Source organism: Vicugna pacos, chromosome 3 (assembly GCF_048564905.1).
Source record: "Vicugna pacos chromosome 3, VicPac4, whole genome shotgun sequence".
In the NCBI taxonomy this organism is placed as follows: Eukaryota; Metazoa; Chordata; class Mammalia; order Artiodactyla; family Camelidae; genus Vicugna; species Vicugna pacos.
The window spans coordinates 96,816,808-96,822,807 of NC_132989.1; the positions used below are offsets into that span (position 1 = coordinate 96,816,808).

At 47.7% G+C, this 6,000-nt stretch overlaps 1 protein-coding gene across 5 annotated transcripts in view; it reads right to left on the minus strand.

The window, feature by feature from the left end:
• RAI14 (retinoic acid induced 14) overlaps positions 1 to 830 on the minus strand; it is a 139,531-nt gene extending 138,701 nt beyond the window's left edge. The window contains exon 1 of one of the 5 annotated variants that reach the window (XM_072958796.1): positions 407 to 830. The gene's annotated coding sequence lies outside the window, so the exon portion shown is untranslated. The remainder of the gene's footprint in view (positions 1 to 406) is intronic. The other 4 variants (XM_072958795.1, XM_072958798.1, XM_072958797.1 and 1 more) reach the window with 4 other exon arrangements.
• Between the last annotated feature and the right edge of the window lie 5,170 nt (positions 831 to 6,000).

Genomic DNA, 6,000 nt, shown 5'->3' on the forward strand with positions numbered 1-6,000 from the left:
GCCAGGCACCCGGCGGGCCAGGCAGGTGGGCCAGGGAACTGACTTCGTGCGCCCAGAACGCCCCGCCGGGGGCTGGTCATTCATTCCCAGCCGCGCTCCCTCCGCAGCTCCCCCGGCCCCTAGGGAAGAAAAGCCCTCTCCTAACTTGGCTCGTCCTCTTTCTGTGCTCCGACCCCCACCAGCCTCCTCTGCCTCCGTTTCTCAATCTGCCCCTTGCAGACAGTTGGCGGCCGGCGGGGACAAGGGAGCAGTGGCGGGACCCTCGCTGCCACCCCGCCAAGCCACTCTGCCCCGCGCGCCGTCCGCGCCGCCTCCTTCCCCTGCCGAGCCCCAGACACAAAGGCGGGGACCGGAGCGGGGGACCCCGCTCCGGCGAGCCTCCCAACTCTCCGCGCCGCGCACTCACCCCATCCAGGCGGCGGCGGCTCCCGCTCCCTGCTGGCTGCGCCACCCTGCCGGCCGCTTCCCCAGGAAAACGCGGCCGCCGGGCTCGCTTCCTGCTCGGCTTCCTGCGCCTCAGTCCCTCCTCCTCCCCCGCTGCGGGGGTCAGTGGGCGCCGCGGCTCCCGGGCTGGGCCGGCGGGGCGGGGGCAGCCGCAGCACCACCACGTGGCCGCCCGGCGCCGGCCCCCGCCGGCCCGGATCCCGCGGGAGCGGGAAGGGAGGTGCTAACCATTCCCCTCCCCTTCCACCCCGCGCGGCCCCAAATTCCGCGAGTCAGGTGATCCGGCCCCGCGCTCCGGCCGGGACCTGCGGGAGGTGCTCCCGGCCCGGCAGCCGCCCCCTCCCGGGGCCTGCGCGCCCTCGGCGTCCGCGTCTTGCTTTCAGTTTTCCACAGATCGTAGGACTCTCCCGCGTGGATCTGTTTCATCGTCATCACCTGAAGTTAGTGGAAACCACCAGTGCTCTGACCCCCGGCTTTAGGACGGATGAGATCCTGAATAGTATTCATTTCTGGTTAACGTCCAAAGTCGTTTGTGGTCGTGAGGGTGTTAAAGTCACTGATCCAAGCGCCCTCTAATCAAATCGGTTGTATTTTCCAAAATTATCGAACAGAAAGTAAACTAGAATATGCTCACAGTCTCCGGACTGAACCAGTTGGTTGGAGTGACTGTTTCCTAACGCTCATCAGGTGGCAGGCGAAAACTCCCAGCGTTAAGTGTAGCTCAGGATTTAGGAAGGAGAACCCTACAGCTTAACCTGAGAGGCACAATGTGGGGGACGCCCTCTCTGCAGGGTCTGGGATGCAAATGGGAACGGCCTTGCTCCTCAAGCCCCCTAGAGCTCCTCGGCCTTCCACAGCCGGCTGAGGCCAGAGTTTGAACCGTGATGGACTCCTTTAACTCCTAGGATTTCAAAGCTCTCCACCTTTCATTTAATTTGGGAAGGCTTTGCCATTCATTCTGGTCGTGCTAACTAGCTATGGCTTAGAAAGTCTCTATTCACCAAAGCCCCCGTGTTCTGCCTGTGAACTCTTGGTTCTTTGCACAGGGCAGGAAGCTTTCTAGCATAAATAAGTGGTATGAGTCCTTTTTTGGTGGGATCCACTCTAAATCAATTGAACTTCAAAAAAGAAAATCCAACAAAAATGAAATTTGCCTTAACAGAGTTTAGTTTACAAGATCTTGGCCAGATCTCCACCGTACCGCTACCTCCCCCACCCATCACCAAGCCAAGGAAACAACCTGTCTTAGCTTGAACAGGTGACTTACAAACAGGGAGCAAAAGCCATATAACTAATTGCATGGTCTTCCCTTCCTAAATCAAGATTTCTTAGAGAAGTGAGGAATAGCTCGTTTAAAGCAAGATGTACAACTCCTCTTCCAGTCGTTAATCCCTCGCAAATAAAATCACCCTCTAAAAGAAATGTGAACTGGTAAAGTTTTTGGTTTAATGCTGGCAATTTCCACAATACAGTTTTTCATTGTGGTTCATATGAATGGTGTACTTTAGAGTACTTACTGGGAACAATACTGCCTCCTGTGAGATTTCTGTTCCGTTTTGAGGTCGTCCGTCTCCTTCAAGCAACGGCAGCTGGGAAGGTGGAAATCGGAGCGTGGTCCAGAGTGTTACTCTGCTTCCTTGCAAAGTTAACATGTGCATATTCTGTAGTGGAAGGAGTTAAAATATCAAACAATAATTGGGTCAGGCAGGGTCATCAGCCTTTTATTCATAGAAGCCCTGTCCCTCTCCTTTTTTTTTTTTTTCCTTTTACATGGCCAGGTCCTGTCCCAGCCACCTGCCTGTGAGCCCACCCATATCTGTCAGCCCTGTGGCTCCCTTAGGTGGCTTGTATGCTTATTCTCCTTAATTTATAATCCTACTTTATACATCTGCAAGTCCAGCTCTGGGTGAGAGATTGTTGTGGCGGGAAGGACTCTGTACCAAGTCCAATGTGCCAAGATTCTTTTCCCGACCCCCAACTTAAAACTCAAACCACCTGTCCACAGCTTCAGTCCACAGCTGAAGTTCTGCCACCTGCGAGGGGGATCGGTGGTCAAATACCAGACTGAACGCTGTCTTCTCATTGGTTTTTTGTTTTTGTTTTGTTTTGTTTTGTTTTTGCCTAGGCCTTTTAGAAAATGCTAATTAGGTTCAGAATACATTGATTACCACCTCTTGATGGAGATCTGACCCAGGTGAAAAGGTTGGAGAGATGGCAGCAAGGATAAAATGACCATCTAAACTGCATGAAGTTGGTATAACCTTTTGGGGATGAACAGCATGTTGAACTTCAATTGGAGAATTACCCCCAAATCAAAGTAACCATGATGTGATGTATAGCACTAGGAGTAATTAGCCCAAAGGGACCACATTTCCCAATCCCTTTGTTTTACTAAATTGCCATTTGAACTTCACCACGTGTTCGGATCTCTCCTGGCCCACTTTCCCCATCAGTAAAAGACAATGTTGAATTACATGGCCCCTAACATCCTAAAACCATTCTCCTACTTTGAAGAGCTTTCACAAGCAATATTATCCCCACATGATATAGCAAAGCATCTGTTCTAGCAGGTCAGTCTTGTCGTACCAAAAAGATTGTAAATGCCTAAGAGTGTTGCCATCCAGGACTTAGGATCTGTAAATGAAATTCATTGATCAGTAGGGCTCAATTTCCATTTTTGAAATTAAGTAATATCACATCCCTTCTTTCTTGCTCTCTCTCTCTCATCCATACCAGTTCTCCCATATTAGGAACTCCTTAAGTCTGAGGAACCAAAGCTAAGACTTGTTGAGATAAAAAGAAACTCTCCCTACACAACATTGTAAACTGACTATACTTCAATAAAAATATGTATATATAAAAAAGAAACTATCCCTGAAGGAGGAAATAGAGATAGCCAAAAAGTACCCCTCCCAGTCTATCTGGTGTTTGGTCAGGATCTGACTGCACTTCTGGGTCTAGTTCAAGGCAGCATCATTTAGAGGAATGTGGTGATATTGGACCTGGTCCAGAGAATGGAACAAAAACAGTCAGAAGACTGGAGAGAGAGAATCTATGGGGAAAAGGCCCAAATATTCATAGAAAAGTCACCTTTTGTGTTTTCTTGGTGATATTTTCAAATAGGAGGAAACTGTGACATGGGAGAAATTAATAAAGTAACTTTGGCATTGCTTTTCATAATTTCATAGAACCATTGTAATAAAGTAGTCCACAAACACTGATTAGCCCATGGTTTTTCCACTTGCCAGGAAGCCAGCAGAAATTTCTCCAAGAGTGGGTTACTACCCTTTCCTTCTCAGTGACGTTGGGCACCTGCTCGGGAGGTGAGGCTGAGATGCTTGGTAAAAATACATTCCATAGCCCTGCATCAGAGCCCTGCTTGTAGGAGATGGGCAGAGAAGCTAAGCATCTGAACCCTGACACTACAGACCTGAAAATGTCATAGGACCATCTGGTCCATCGTTTCATGTGAGGAATGGAGAGTCTGCAGAACTGTGCTGTCCAGTATGGTATCCGCAAGCACCTGGGATGTCACTATCCAAACCGAGATGGGCAGTAAATGCAAAATACACACCAAATTTCAAAGATTAGAAAAAAGAGACATGTCTCACATATTTTTTATATTGATTACCCATTGAAACACTGATATTTTGGCTATAGCATTGTAGGTTCAATATATCGTTGACACTAATTTCAGTTATTTCTTTTTACTTTTGAAAATGTGGCTTTAAAAATTACTATCTGGCATACACTGTATTTCTATTGAGTAGAACTGCTCTGAGGGCTAATACACACTTAGCATTTATTCTGTACCAGGGACTCTTTTAAGTGATATATTCATTAACTTCAGTGGCCATATACTTGATTGTCCAATCTGGGACACTTCTGAGAGTGAAGTAGGGCAGGCAAATGCTAAACCAGCCAGGACACCAGGACAAAAGAGATAAACTGATACTGTCTTAAGCAAACTGAGATGTCAGGCCACCCTAATGTTAGGTCAATTCAATGCTTATGTCAAACCTACAAGTACCATGATTATCCCCTTTGGGTACATGAGGGAAGTGGGGCACAGAGAGATTAAGTAATTTGCCCAAAGTCACACAGCTGGGACATGGCAGTGTTGGGATTCAAACTAGGGCAGTCTGACTCTAGAGCCTTCACTCTTAACTGCTGTGCACCACTGTCCACTTAAGAGCTAATGTGGATGGAGGATTCAGTAGATGCAGCTTTTCTTAATTCTTACCGCAACTTGGACCGAGTATTATCTTGTTTTTACAGTGCAGAAACTGAGTTTTAAATAGATCCAGCAAGTCGTCCAAATCCTTGAACCATAAAGAGTGGAGCCAAGAATTGTAGTTTGGGGTGCTTAACTCCAGAGTGGTCCCCTCGACCAGCAGTTTGCCTTGCTTTCAGGCCCCTCTATTTATAAACTACTCTCCTATGGATCTCCTTACTTCTCCCAGCTCTGGCAGAGGACTGCGTAAGGAAGACTAGAACCTGGGTGTCATCACCTTGGAACAGGCTACAAACACCCAAAGCTCAATCTTGTTGGCCTCTCCTTTCTCAGAAGGAGTACTCTAAGAGCCAACCATGCTGCCAAGTTGATTTTTCTACTGTGTATGTCAGAAATGCCAAAAAATGTCTGTCATAGAGTGATGGAGGAGGCCATTAAGAGGAGCTCACAAACATCAGGAAGGCAGTTGATTGTCAGAAAGCTCAGAGAAGGGGCTTTCACCAAGCTCCACAGTCAGAAACAATAACATGGCGTGTCATTCCCTGAATGTGCCAGGGGCAGCTTTTCTGGCTTCCTCTGCAGTGGGTCGCCATCTTGGCAGCCCATTAAAAATCACTAGTTGCCTCGGCCCCACACACTAGAACACTAGTTAAAGTGGTCTGGTGTGGGGCTCGGGCATTGGCACTTTATACTCTCCCCCCAGATTATCATGAAATGTGGCCACAGCTTCCTTGGCTCTCCCAACCGTGCCGGGAGCATCTGGTTCTTGATTTAGCACTGCAAGCAAAGTGACGTTAGGTGAAGAGGGTGAGGTGGTTCTTGCATTGGGCCTTGTGAAAGTTGATGCTCCAGAATGATTCCTTGATAGAATGATTCTAAACCGAGGTGCTGTTTTTGTTGGCCTGGTCCTCTTGTTTTCTGTTATGGCACTAAACCTCAGCTCCGGATTTTTGTCTTCTCCATTGAGATCAACTTCTGCTTATGAGGTATTTTAATTCGTGTTCCTTCCTTATCCAAATAGTGCACCCATAATAAATCTGTGTCCTACTTTGACTGATGAGTTACTTCGCATCCATGATGGCTTCTTGTTTATGTTTTTCAAAGGCTTCGTAGCTATTTGGCTTTTGTTACTCATTTTCACATTTCCGTCCTTGTTGCTTTCTTTACCATCCTTAGAAGACTACATGGAATAGTTTGATTCTTGTTTTCAAAATTGGTCTTTCGACTCTGTGAGGGAACACATTTTTAAGAAACACCTTCCACAGCAGACTGTGGAAGATATATGACTGGCCTAGTGTGAAGACATGTAACGGAATTCCACA